This window comes from Sarcophilus harrisii, chromosome 3 (assembly GCF_902635505.1).
Source record: "Sarcophilus harrisii chromosome 3, mSarHar1.11, whole genome shotgun sequence".
Taxonomy (NCBI): domain Eukaryota; kingdom Metazoa; phylum Chordata; class Mammalia; order Dasyuromorphia; family Dasyuridae; genus Sarcophilus; species Sarcophilus harrisii.
In genome coordinates this window covers 356756459-356771068 of record NC_045428.1, presented here as the reverse complement: position 1 = coordinate 356771068, position 14610 = coordinate 356756459, and the positions used below count along the sequence as shown (strand labels likewise).

The 14610-nt window shown below is 34.5% G+C and overlaps 1 protein-coding gene across 4 annotated transcripts in view; it reads right to left on the bottom strand.

Moving 5' to 3' along the window:
- Positions 1-14610, bottom strand: part of LYPD6B (LY6/PLAUR domain containing 6B) — a 220211-nt gene that overhangs the window by 160981 nt on the left and 44620 nt on the right. For all 4 annotated transcript variants that reach the window (XM_031960055.1, XM_031960052.1, XM_031960051.1 and 1 more), the window contains exon 2: positions 6042-6141. The gene's annotated coding sequence lies outside the window, so the exon portion shown is untranslated. The remainder of the gene's footprint in view (positions 1-6041; positions 6142-14610) is intronic.

The following is a 14610-nucleotide window of genomic DNA, read 5'->3' as shown; positions in this document are numbered from 1 at the left end:
GACATACTTAGAAACCTACTGATAGAAACCAAAAGTTCTACCCCCATTCAAATCACTGAAGATGAAAATGACTAAGGTCCCCAGCTAAGTGACCCTCAGTCTCATTACAATTGAGAATGAGACCATTTCACAGAAAAAAGAAATGACAAAGATGCATAATAACTACAAACAGAGCTAGAATTAATAATAGATTTAAGTTATTACTAAAAGGTACTGAGAACATAAGATCTCATTGTGTTTGTTGACTTTGTGGATAAAAACTTAATCTTAAACACTTTTCTCTAAGAAGTTGCCTGATGTGCATACATTAACATCTTATACAACTCTTATAACATAGAGATAATGTCAGTTAGTTATCCTCTGGTAACAATATGAGATGAGGTATACAACTGATATATATTTTCCAGAGTTGTTTACCACTGTTATAAAGGCTGTCCTGTGGCAAGATCCAAATGGAAGAGAGACTCCCTATATGTGTGTGTGTATGTGTGTATATATATATGTGTGTGTGTATATATATATATATATATATATATATATACTATATATATACGTATATATATACATATATATGAAGATTTTGCAGATATCCCTTTCGGCAGATAACATTTTGCTGATTGCATAAACCCTTATAATATTACAGGATCTCTTTACTGAAATCTATAACAACTCAAAAAGGTTAAGTCTAGCAATCCCACTCAAAAGAAACACAATACTACAAAATGAGAACAAAAAATGTCACCTCATACTAAACATTTTATTCCCCCAAATCCAACATTTTAATTGTCTTTTGGGAGAATTACTATTATCTAATTATTTTTCGTCTCCAATTCAATTTATTAAATATCTAAAATGCACAAAGGGGCAATTAGGTGTTGCAGTGGAGAAAGTGCTGGATCTGAAGACTCATTTTCCTGAATTCAAATCTGACCTCAGACTAACCAACTGTGTGATTCTGGACAAATCATTTAATCCTGTCTGCCTCAGTTTCCTCATATGTAAAAGGATTTGCAGATGGAAATGGTAAACCATTCCAGTATCTCTGTCAAGAAAACCCTAAATGGGGTCACTGAGAGTAGGACACAATTGAAATGACTCAACAATAAGAATATATAAGGCCCTTGAGATGAAAACTGTTAGCTTGTGGAAATCTGCAAGAAAACCCAAAGTCTAAGAATTCCTTCAGTTAACAATCCTATAACACTTTGGTTTGTTGTTGCTTAATCCCTTCATTATTCAAGAGATCATTACTAAACCTCCAATGTTCAAATTAAGTGGTATAACATGCTATTATATATAATATTCGAAATTGTCAGTTTGCTTAAGGAAATCACTTGGACTCATCACACAAGAAGACAAATATTTAGAAGGGATGTCATTTGTGTACAGTCAGTTATAGGTCAGTGTTAGTTTTCCCACATTGCTCAGATGGGAGCAATTAACTATAACAAGGAGTAGCAAGGATGTTTTTTGAATCCCTGAGATTTTATACTTGGTTCTTATGCTGCTCCAGGTAATTATCTATTCTGGATAGCAGTAGTCAAGTCAAGAAGATAAAACACTAAGTGGTTAACTCAGTGGAGATATTTAAAATGTCAGAAATTCTAAGTTGGGAAGTTTGATTGTGTTCATCAGCATTCTACTATGCCGCCCCACCCACCATCACAACTCCATAATAACTGGGTTTAAAACACTATGTATTAAGCATAGACTATGTGTAGTTAGGAACATTTTCTAGGTTCCTTATTCTCCCAAAAGAATTGTGTTGAGAGTAAATAGCCACACTGCTATCATGGATGATTCTATTACCTCATCCCCTTGACCCAGTCCCTATAAAGAGTGGATCTTGAGGATTTCCGGGCAAAATGGCTGCCTAGCCATTCCATCACCTAATTCCCACCCATCAAAATCCTGGAATTTGCATCAGTTTAAATAATGATCAAGAAATTCAATGCTATGATAAATATGGAAATATGTTTAGAAGAATTACACACATTTAACCTATATTGGATTACTTTCTGTCTAGGGGAGGGGGAAGAAGTGGAGACAGAGGGAAGGGAAAAATTTAGAAGACAAGATTTTACAAGGGTGAATATCTTTGCATGTATTTTGAAAAATAAAAAAATATTATTAAAAAAAAATTAATTCAATGCTAAATAACAGTAAGCTATACAAAAAATCAGCCAAAAGTCCACAGTCAAAAGGAAAAGAGGCTAAGAACAATAAAACAGATCCAGATTAGGCAAAATAAGCCCAATGAGACTATCAGAGGTTCAAAAATATGTTGCCTGCAAGGCTTTGTGTCCAAAGACAACAAGATATCCCTCTTACCTTTGAAAAAGTCACAAAGAAGTCAAAAAGATTCAGGATAGAAACATTGAAGCCCTACTGACCACTATCTCAGCCTGAGATACCTTTCTAGGGGCTTCAAAGTCCGAACCACTGTGCCTTGAAACTCCATGGAGAACCTGACGACTTAGTGCTCAGAAGTTCAAAGATCCAGGATAAATGTAGGGTATGGCAGTCATGGAATGTAGAAGGATGAAGGCACCTATAGTGAGACCAAGTAGGGCTGACCTCACCCAGTAGAGGGCAGAACCTAACTCTGGAACAAAAATCCCAATTCAAACATTAAAGTTGTGTTTAGTTATGTGACTCAAAATGGGGTCATGATCCAGCTCAAGAAGCTTTGTTCTGTCTTACTAAAGGTCCATTTTTTTTCTCCTCTGGAGAATTTAACTTAACTTTTCAGGGTATAAGCTATTCTTGGTTGTAAACATATCTCTTCCCTGTATTGAATCCTAACTAGAAGCTGCTAGCTCTTATGTGATCTTGAGTGTAGTTTGTTAGTAGACTAGATATCATCTGTAATATTTCTGGGACTTAGTCTTATGAGGTTTTTTCAGGAAATGATTGACAGATTTTTAATACTTATTTTGCTCCCTGGTTCTATATATGTGGATAGTCTTCATTTGTGATTTCTTGAATATTGTCCATGTATTTTTGTTTTGTTTTGTTTTAATTTTGGTTTTCAGGGATCTTTATGTTTCTTAAATGATTACTCCTTAACCTGTTTTCCATGTTAGTTTTCTTTGATATCTGGTATCTTAAGTGTTTGTATTTGACTTTGTTGTAATGTTTTTGGTGTTTTATGCAGTCATTAATTTCTCTCTGTGGACTATTAAGGTTTTCAGGGAGTCCATTATTTAGGCAAGGTTTTTCCTTTTTTTTCTAGAATACTTTTTCTCCTTACAGTTCTTTTCTCCAGAGATTTTCTTTCATTTTTTAATCTCTTGTCTTATTTTTCCTGTTTATGTAGCATTTGTGGAAAATCAGTTATTTTTGTTTTTTCCCTTAAGCCACTGTTTCATTGTTATAGTTACTCCTTTCTTTTTTTACAGATCTCTAGAACTATAATAATTTTTTTATACTGGATGATGGTTTCCTTGATGTGCTTGCATTTCCAATTTTAATTCCTGAATTGGGGCTTTGCGCCAGAGTTAGGTTTTGTCCTCTACTACACTTCTGGGTAATTTCAGCCCTGGTTGGTGTCAATACAGATATCTTCAGCCTTCTACATTCCATGGCTGTCATATCCTGTGGTTATCCTGGATCTTTGAGCTTATGAGCATTAGATCTTCAGGGTCTCCCTGGAATTCCATGCACTTTGGACTTTGACTTTGGAGCCCCTAGAAAGGCATCTCAGGCTGAGATAATGGTCTGTAGGGCTTGCAGTGTTCCTACCCTGTATCTTTTTGCATAGTCAAGTAAAGCAAATCCTATATTAGCTTTGCCCAAAAATATATGTCTCAGTCTACATATTTGAGGTCATTACCTATCAAGAGGTGAATAGCATAGGCCTCGTATCCCTTACATCATTACTCATATGAAATGTGGCTTTTCATTGTATTGATCAGAGTTCTTTAGTTTTTCAAAGTCATTTTGTTTTTAACTAACTGAATGTGGAAGTTGTGAAAAATTTGACAATAGTAATTGTGAATTCTGAATTCTGAAAAAAAGTTTCTGAATGCAACAACAAAAAATTAATTCAAAATCAAGCATGCAGTGAATCCAAGCGTTTCTGGGAGTGCCTGCCTATTTTGTATCATACAACTTCACTGCAACCTTGATTCTAAATACACAATATGCATACATTGCACCATGCATGCACAAATGCTGCCAGAAACACCTTAACTCAGATTCAGGATGGGGTTGCATAACAATTTCTTGAGCAAAAAAGGGTCATGAGTGGAAGAAGTCCTAGAAGAGAGGACTTCCAAACATTTCTGATGAAAAGACCAGAACTGAGTAGAAATTTTGAAACACAAAATGGGAAAGAAGAAACAAGTGTCTGTTTGCAATTTCAGAGTCATCAAAGATTACTGAGGAAGAAAATCTGAGGATTTCAGAGTAGATCAGTTCCATTCTGAAAGTTTGATGAGGGAAAATAGGCAAGAGACTGAAAGAATTAAGCTATTATAAAAAGGAAGAAGGGAATGGAACTTGATATTTCTGCATGAGAAGAATATGCAAACATACAACTAAAGTTAGAAGGGAAAAGAAGTCTTTACATCAAATTTCTCTGAGAAGGGTCTCATTTCCATGATAAACAAAGGAATGACTTATATGCAAGAGTCATTTTCCATTGTTAAATCATCAAAAGATACAAACAGGCAGTTAGTTATCAAAGGAAGGAATCTAGGCTATCAGCAGCCATATCAAAAAATGCTCCAAATCATTCATAAGTAAAGAAATGAAAGTTAAAGTAACTCTGAGATTTCATCTCATACTTATCAACTGGGAAAGATGACAAAATGGCAAAATGAGAATGGCTAGAGAGACTTCAAGGAAACAAGCACATTAAATGTACGATTGGTGGAACTGTGAATCGGTACAACCATTCTGGAAAGCAATTTGGAACTATGCCCAAAATGTCACTAAACTGTACATATCCTTTGATCCATCAACAACTCTACTAGGATAAACCCTGAAAAGATCAAAGTAAAAAGAGAAAGACCTATATGTTCAAAAATATCTCTAGTTTATAGTAGCAAAAAACTGGAAACTAAGAGGGTACTGATAAATTGTGGAAAAGATGAACAAATATTATATATAAATGTAATGGAATACTTTTATATTACAAGAAATGATAAAAGGGATGAATTTAGAGAAATATAGTAGACTACATAAAATGAATCAAAATGAAATGAATAAAACCAGAAAACTAATAACTCTGAAAAACTAAAGAACTCTGATCAATACAATAACCAATAACATTTCATGAGTAATGATGAGATAAGGTATATGAGGCATATGCTATTCACCTCTTGATGGGTAATGGCCTAAAATACATAGATTGAGACATACATTTTTGAACAAAGTTAATATAGGAATTTGCTTTACTTGACTATGCAATTTGTTATAAGGATTTTTTTTTCTTTCCTTTTAAATTGGTAGGGGATAAAAAAGAAAATAAGTATTAATTGAAAATAAAACATGCTCAAATCTCAATCTCTTTATTAAATTTTTCCTCTACCTTAATTCACTTTAAATATATGAGTGTGTGTATATATATATATATATATATATATATATATATATACACACACACATATAAACACATGCATAATATGCAGCATAATCTGTGTAAAAACAAGTTGTCATGGTTTCATCATTATAAGCAACCACACCATTACCCAACAGATATCTGTCAATATTTTGATGATTAATCTACTCAAGCTTGCTGATGATCAGATTAAGGTAAAGTAAACTGTTGGCCGATATAAATTCCTACCATTATCATTCCTGATGTCTTTCTCTACACACACACATATACATACACACATACACTCCTTATTTCTTAAGGAAACAAAACAACTGAACTTTAATTTCATTGCTGTAAACAATTCACTCAGTGAAAAAAATCTTCATCAATTGCTAAGAGTCAATTACAATATAGATTGGGCACATTTATATGTCAAAACCCCAAAATATTTAGGGAACCACAAAGGAAAAACTTAGTGTATTATTCTCCCTCTTACCCTAAGTTTGCATCTCAACTCTCAGTAGATGTTATTCTCCAAGGGTGATTGTTCCTCTTTAAAGTATCAGAGAATAGATTCAGGAACTCCAAGAGTATCTCTGAAAACAAAACAAACAAAAACAAGCATTAATAGATGGGAGAGAAGGTTGTGAGGGAACAGGGTAAGGATAAAATAAAGGAGGCAGGAATATGTTAACAGTGGATGAAACTGGGAAGTTTTAGTGAATCTGAACATTTCTCTTAGTTCAAACTTGAAAAAACACCACCCAAATTGAAGGCTTCTCTGGTGACCAAAACTTCCTTATTTTACTTTACTTTATTTTTGAAAACATAGTAAAGTGATCAGCATCTTAGACCATATACCAAGATAAAGTCAAAATGGATGCATGATTTTTGATATAAAAGTGATATCACAAGCAAATTAGGGAGCATGGCATTGTTTACACGTCAGATCCATGGATAAGGGAAGGTAGTATGACCATACAAGACATAGATAACATTAAGAGACATAAAATGGATAATTTTGAATATATTAAATGTAAAATGTTTTGTGCAAACAATTCTAAAGCAACCAAAATTGAAAGAAAAGCAGAAAGCTGGGAGGAAGTTTTATACGAAGTATCGCTGACAAAGGCCTCATTTCTCAAATATATAGAAAACTGAATCAAATTTATAAGAACCTAAGTCACTGCCTAATCAAAACTATGTAGAGTCATGAAAAATGCTCTAAATCACTATTGATTAGAGAAATGCAAATTAAAACAACTCTGAGAAACTAACTCACACTTATCAAATTGGATAATATGACAGAAAAGGAAAATGATAAATTTTAGAGGGAGAAATTGGAAAACTAATGCTCTCTTGATAGAATTGTGAACTGATCCAAGCATTCTAGAGAGCAATTTGAAACAGTATCCAAAGGGCTATAAAACTGTGTGTATCCTTTAATCCAACAATACCACTATTGTGGATGATATCTCAAAAAGGGCCAAAAAAGGAAAAGGACCTATTTGTACAAAAATATTTATAAGCAGTTCTTTTGTGGTAGCTAAGAATGGGAAACTGAGAGAATGTCCATCAAATCAGGAATGGCTGAACAAGTTATAGGATATTATAATGGAATACTTTTGTGCTGTAAGAAATGATGACTTACAAGAACTAATGCAAAGTGAAATGAGCAGAACCAGGAGAATATTTTGCACAGCCACAGCAATATTTTATGATGATCAACTGTGAATGACTCAGCTCTTTTCAAGCACCACAATGATCTAAAATAATTTCAAAGGACTTACGATGAAAAATGCAATCTACCTCCAGAGAAAGAATTGATGAAGACTGAATACAGATTGAAACATACTATTTATCACTTTATTTACTATAGGGTTTTATTGGTCTATTATTTTTTTCAAAATATGACTAACATGGAAATACATTTTGTATGACTGCACATATATAACCTATATTAAATTGTTTACTATTGCAGGAAAAGAAGAAAAAATAGGAATTTGGAACTTAAAATTTTTAAAAACAAATGTTAAAAATTTGTTTATATATATAATTGAGGAGAAAAAAAAAGAAAACTTAAGAGGTAAAAGTCTTTAACTCTGCTTTGTTTCTATCTTTCCCCAGTTAATTAGGAAAACTACCACCCACCAGATCTAATTAATAGGGACTTTGTGAGGGTCAAGAGTGCTGGACTTGTTGTCAAATTGAAATCCTGCCTCAGACACTTCCTAGTTATGTGATCATGGGCAACTAACTTAACCTGTCACATATCACTTAACAGCCTCTAAGGTCTCTGCTAGCTTTAAATATAGGATCCCAAACCACCTTATAGCTGTAAAGCTCTGTAGAAATAGAAGGTAGGTTACACTATTCCTGGAGTCTTTTTAAGGTGAGACTTGGGCAGCTTCCTGGACAATGAACAGGCTGCTTCACACCCAGTAGCATCTGTTCTACACATTAATGTAACATTTCCTTCACAGAGTTATCTCTAAGTGCAGTCAAGCAGTTAGGTATGAAGCTGTTCCACACACTGAATCTTTTATTTCCTATGGGCAATGAGGTAGAAAGTTAGGTCTGAATTATGGCCACATCCAACCTGACCCATATGACAGGGCCTTCCGGTGACCTGATCACCTGGTGATTATTAACTACCTTGGGAAGAACTTGTCAATTTGGTCTCTCTCCAGTGGAAAGAGGGAGATTCTACTCTTTTCCCTTGGTTCCACTGAAAGTTCCCTTGAGTTTGAAGCCATTTCATTTTCTAAAAATTCCCGATCTTTACTTTTTGAAATGTTTATCCAAGACCCACCTGACTATAAACATTAATCTGTAAAACAGGAATAATAACAGCATCTACCTAACAGAGCTGTAGTGTGAATCAAATGAGATAATATTTATAAAGTGCTCATGTCTGCAAATATGCATGTATATGTGTGTAAATTGTCTATATGTATATTATGATTGGTGATAACATTTGGCAAAGGCCAAAGTTAATTATTTCCTGTAATCTTATTTACATGTAGAAGATGCTAAAATTAACACTTAAAATTGAGCAGAGATAACACCCATGTTTTAAGTTAACTATCCCCCGTCTAAAAGTCATTAGTCCTAAATTTCCCTCATATCTATCTCAGACACACATTCCTATTATATCATATCGTATTATGTTATATTGTATTGTATTATATCATATCAGGTTATTATATTATGTTGTATTATATTATAATGGAATGTATTTATAGTCAAGATATAGCTTGTTTTCTGATACTGATTGTCTAAAACAGTAATCAAAAGAGTAGAAGTCCGTGTGTGTGTGGTTGGCCAGTTTTTACTCCTAGGGCATTCTTAATATAACATTTTTCTATTGCTCATATTTTCTCTTTTAACATATAAACTTTGGAAAATTCAAAAGACAGAACCAGATGTTTCCCCTCTTCAAAGTTATTATGAAGAATTATTAAGAAAAAAAAAAAACCTAAGGCCTCCCAAAAAACCCATGGAGCTAGCATAAAGGGAGAAAAGGCATTCATAAATTAAACAAGTTAGGCAGGCATTCAGTGCTTTGAGAAATCCCAGTTGAATTACAACTTGAATACATTAATTTATAAGCATGGCAAAGATTTATGAAAGTGACCCCAGCATTTAAGATAGCTATACATAGATAGCTGCTATTCTTTATTAATGAAGCATTTTACTAATTCTGCACCAAGAGGCCTACAACTTTTTTTTTTTTATGCAACCTCAGAAATGGTGGTGTTAAATATTAAAAATTCTATTTAGAGAGCATATGAAGATCTCAAGGCAATTAGCAACTACCATTTGAATGTCAACAATGTTTCAAATACTATATGTAATATGAAGTTAGGAGCAATTCTTTGAAATAAAAATAGTCCTTAAAAATAAATATATGAGTACATTGAAAATAAAGCCATTTTTTAAAACTTCTGAACATATGAGTATCACAGCGGATAGGGCCCTAGGCCTAAAGTCAGGAAGATTTGAGTTCAAATGTGATCTCAGATATTTAGTAGCTGTGTGACCCTGAGTGTAAATCATTTACCCTGTTTGCCTTAGGTTCTTTATCTGTAAATAACAAACCACTGCAGTATCTTTGCTAAGAAAACCACCAATAGGATCACAAAGAGTCAGACAGGACTGGAACTACCAAACAAACAACTAAAGAGCATACATTCAATCTTTGTGTGGCTATGAACAAAACACTCAATTTTTTGAGCCTCAGTTTCCCCATGATAAAATGAGAATATTTGTTCTTTCTACCTCACAAGATTATTGTGAAAGTCAAATAAAACATCTAACAGAAAATGACACATACTCTAAATTTTGAAAAAAGATTCTATACATGTAAGTATCTATGTGTGTGTATCTATATGTGTATATATATAGATATATATAAAGTGATTTAATATATCTATAGTATATTTCCATTATCACTGATACCTATGTAACCTGCAGCCAGACACCCAATGTCTCCATGCTTAAGGAAATTCTCTGACCATAATTGCAGAAAAGTTCCTGATCTACACTGGGAAATGGCATTTCCTACAGAATGAAATCACAGGTCAAGTCCCTGTCTCCATCATCATCATCATCATCATTGTCATCATCACCATCATCATCACTATCATCTTATAATTGGTCTACCTCCTTCACAGGGTTGTTGGGATAATCAAATGAGCTAATATAAGCAAAGTACTTTATAACTGAGTTTTATTATCTGATGTTGTTATTGTTGTAGTTCCCTTTTACTTCTTTCTTGAAATATCTTTTAAACAATCCCCCTCGTTTCTCTAAGAAGTATCCTGAGTCCATTTATTGACTGAATACTCTTAGATGGGTTGATCATGATTACTCACAATGATTAAAAGAAAAAACAGAAATCTTTCTACCATGGACTAAGACACAAATGGCCCCAGTACCTAAACAAAGTTGTCTACAAACTAAACTTCTGTAAAGCAAAACAAAACAAAACCTCTTGAAATGAGCCTGAACCTTAAATAAATCTTCTAGATTTCTTCTCTCTCACTATAATTTTTCCAAAGGGAAAAATCAAACTTGAAAATTCATAAAAAAAGTGATCTGACCCAATTTCACTTCACTGTTCACTGTTTTCACTGTTCTACTTACTCTTAAATATATATTATTTAATAAGGAAAAGACTGAATAATCAAGACTAACATAGATAGTTAACAAGGGAACTAGGCTTGGAATACAGTTGTCCCGATTCCTGATCTAAAAAGAAAAAAAATTATCAAAGTGAAAAAAATGTTAAGAAAGTTATTAGAAAGATTAATCATAGTAAAGTAGAGGAAATTATGATTTTCTTTCTCTGGATAATGTGAACCTTTCTGAAATGGATTAGAAGTGTTTCTGCCTGAAGATTAAGGGATGGATTAATTTACCTCTTTAATTCTATTCCAGTTCTATGATTCTAAAACAAACAAACAAAATGCTTCATTAATAATGCCACCAAAAATTCCCATCAAATCACTGGATTCAAGGTCTTAAATCTAATAAGAAACTCTCTACACTGAATGGGCTAAGGAAGATGAACATAGCATGACTTCCCTCTACTGAAAGCTAAGAGTATATATAACCTAAGCTCTTGGAAGTGACTTGTTTACAAATCAACTTTCCTCACAGGACAACTTCAGTGCCTATGAGGAATAACTCTGAAGTTGTTGTTATTAAATTGTTTTTCAGTCTTCTTTGACTCTTTACATACCTATTTGGCGTTTTCTTGGCAAAGATATTCAGTCTTCTTTGACTCTTTACATACCTATTTGGCGTTTTCTTGGCAAAGATCCATTTCCTTCTCCAGCTCATTTTGCAGATGAGGAAACTGAGGCAAACTGAGTTAAATGACTTGTTCAGGGTCCCACAGCTAGTATCTGAGGCTAGATTTGAATTCACATTTTCCTGATGCCAGGCCCAGTACTCTATTGGCACTGGAAGATAGTGGTTTCAAATCTAACTTCTCACTGATTGTGTGATCTTTAATACATGTTACTTCTTGCTAAGCTTTCTCATTTGTCAATGATGGTTTTATATTAGAATATAAATATATTCTAATCATATATGTTTATATAATTGTAATTATATATTCTATATATATATATAATATTGATGATAATAATTCCCATTAATATTGTAATGGGCTGAAGCTTGAGTTGATGCACTGAGGTCCCAAGAACATGAGGCTAACTAGTAATTGGACCATACTCTATTAATATACATGCTTGGAGAAAGAATGGCCCCCACCCACTCTTTGTGCAAGTCCTGATGTGTTGAATAGGAAATGACGATTTTGGTGAGTGGAGGCAGAGGGGCACGAAGAGAGACTGGGAGAGATTGCTGGCTAGTTTCTTGTCATAGCTGCTCACATTGCTATCGCGATCCTCCTTCACCTCCAATCTCCCTTCACCTCCAATCCTTCTTCACCTCTACAAAGAATAAAGATCGAAGATTTTCCCCTAACCTGAATTCCTGACTCCGGCTGATTTTAAATACGCAGTCATCACATAATATAACATTGGTAAGAAATATCTTCTTTTCCAGAGTTATAACACTGAAAGAAACACCAGATGCTTGTGTATATTGGGATGCTCAAAAATGCTAAAACAGTCTACTCTTGGTCAACATTCCAAAGGGATGGAAAAAGGCTAACTCTGGTGGCTTAGAACAGTGACTAAAGTTACCACCCCATCTCAGCCTTCCATAACTACTAAGAGCCCACACAACAGGCTTTTGCCATATTAATAGGTGCCTTACCATCTGACCACCAAAGCCACAGACTGCCCCAGGATTAGCTCTTGCCCCCTTTCAGGGATGATAAAGCAGTATCTGAATTAGCATTTAGGATAAAGCAACCTCCTCTACTAGGAAGAGAAAGGTGTAAGAGTCTGCCGTCCTATACATTTTCTTCTCCCTCTTGAATTCCTATGATTTAGAGTCAAAGGCTAAATTGAGAAAAACTGTATTTGGCTAATGGTTTCAAATCCAAGTTCTCACTGGTTGTATGATTTTTAATACATGTCACTTTTTATTAAGCCTGTTTTCTCATTTGTCAATGATGATTTTATATTAGAAAATTATGGTCCTCCATACCTCACTCCATCATCACCATTCACTTCATCTCCATTTCTCCTACTGTACTATCCCTTTCTATTGTGCCCTCTGGAACTCCAATCTATTTTTTTATCTTGATAATAGCTTTTTATTTTCAAAATACATGCAAAGATAATTTTCAACATTCAACCTTGAAAACTCTGTGTTCCTTAATGTTCCTCACCCATCTTCTCTAAACAGCAAGTAATCCAATACAGATTAAATATGTGTAATTCTTCTCAACATATTTCCACATTTATCATGCTGCACAAGAAAAATCAGATCAAAATGGGGGAAAATGAAAAAGAAAACAAAAAGCAAGCAAACAACTACAAAAAAGGTGAAAATACTATGTTGTGATCCACATTCAGTCCCCACAGTCCTCTCTCTGGATGCAGATGGCTCTCTCCAGCACAAGTCCATCCAATCTGTTGTTAACAAACTGTTCTTCATATTATTTCACATACTTTCTTTTTGCAATCATGGAAATGTTGGCTTTCCTTCATAAAACTCCACATCCTTTACCTTTTCCAGTGCTAGGAATTTCTCTTGTCCTCCCACCTAAAGACTCATATACAACTCCAAGCTCAGGAGAAGAAAATGGCGTGCTCCTTGCACCTTATGGCCACTTCCAGACCCTGTACTCATGACTCATCAGTTTCTTCATTCCGTACAATTATACTATCCTATACAGATTTTGGAATTACATCCAGCCCCCAAATAATGCCCCTGCCTTTCTCAAAGATTTCAGTACCTGCCTAACTCTATTCCTTTCCATCTTATTCCCTTGAGGACAAGCTGATGGCTCCTCAAATATTCTGGTCTTCTAGTTCATAAACCTACTCAATAATAATGACCTACATCTTCCCTTCAATAACATGCACAAAAGGTCAGACCCATGATCTTAGCATCACCCACAAAGATTATCTCTGCCATCCAAGACTGAAATTTTTCTATCTTTCCAGCTCTCTTTATATCTCACCCCAATCTCCAGTCATTCCACCACCTCTTCTTATCTTCAAACTTCATCACCCCTGTTGTCTTCTTCATTTTTCTCCCTTTCTAATCTTGACCCTGCAGTTAACCTATTCAAATTCTTTCTTCTTTATTATCTTGCCCATTTAATCTGTGAAACCTCATACCTTTCCACACTCCAAATCTGGATTATTACCACCACCTCATAATCTCCATTTCTACTCCCTCCTACTTGTATGCTACTAAATATTTTTTAAATTATTTTTATTATAACTTTTTATTGACAGAACCCATGCCTGGATAATTTTTTTTACAACATTATCCCTTGAACTCACTTCTGTTCCGACTTTTCTCCTCTCTCACCCTTCACCGCCTCCCCCAGATGGCAAGCAGTCCTATACATGTTGAATATGTCACCGTATATCCTAGATACAATATATGTGTGCAGAACCGAACAGTTCTCTTGTTGCACAGGAAGAAATGGAATCAGATGGTAAAAATAACCTGGGAAGAAAAACAAAAATGCAAACAGTTTACATTCATTTCCCAGTGTTCTTTCTTTGGGTGTAGCTGTTTCTGTCCATCCTTGATCAATTGAAACTGAATTAGATCTTCTCCTTGTTGAAGAACTCCACTTCCATCAGAATACATCCTCATACAGTATCGTTATTGAGGTATATAATGATCTCCTGATTCTGCTCATTTCACTTAGCATCAGTTCATGTAAGTCTCTCCAAGCCCCTCTGTATTCATCCTGCTGGTCATTTCTTACAGAACAATAATATTCCATAACATTCATATACCACAATTTATTCAACCATTCTCCAATTGATGGGCATCCATTCATTTTTCCAGCTTTTAGCCCCTACAAACAGAGCTGCCACAAACATTCTGGCACATAAAGGTCCCTTTCCCTTCTTTAGTATCTCTTTGGGGTATAAGCCCAGTAGTAACAGTGCTGG